Genomic DNA, 776 nt, shown 5'->3' with positions numbered 1-776 from the left:
ATGACCAAAAAATACTTTCTCCACCGAAAAAAGCTCCTTGAAAACGATATATCAAACGCGCCATTATCAACATTCTAATGTAGCCAAACACATACTTTTGGACCATCCTATTGTATTGTTGTTGTAAAGAGAAATCCAAGTTCACAACAGTGACATACTGACAACAGCAAGAACTTATATGCCACGAACTCGGTAGTACAAATAAAGTCGTGGAACACTGGCAGGTGCTTTTCTTTGATGATAACAAATTGATGAGGAAGAGAGGAAACATCTCACTACTGAATACTGATGATCAATTCATATAGTTCCTAAACCATTCGTTGGACTGACTGATTTAATTTAATTTATTTGATTCCATCCAAAATAAAAATTGGTGTTTCTTGGCAAATCTTATATTTAAAACACAGATTTTACTTTTTAATACTTGTAAAATAGTCACTTAAGATAACTAGTAAATATATTAAAAGACCTTTTCATCATACAAAAGAGTTGCTTTTGCCTTTTTATATGCTGCAAAATGGGATCAATGGATCATGGTTTGTCCATACTTTTGTAGATTTTTTATTTTAATAAATAAAATAAATATAATATTTACCAAAATAAATATTTTTACGAAAATTTATCGATTTAAATTTCTTTGTCATATTTCGTTTACAGTGTAAATAAAATAATTTTTAAAAATAATAAAAATTTAATTTTTTTATGTAAATAGAGTAAATATCACATTTGCTCTATATGTGCACAGTTAAACTAAACAGTATAGAGCAAATATTATT

Source organism: Arachis ipaensis, chromosome B07 (genome assembly GCF_000816755.2).
Source record: "Arachis ipaensis cultivar K30076 chromosome B07, Araip1.1, whole genome shotgun sequence".
NCBI lineage: Eukaryota > Viridiplantae > Streptophyta > Magnoliopsida > Fabales > Fabaceae > Arachis > Arachis ipaensis.
Note: the sequence above shows the minus strand (reverse complement) of the source record.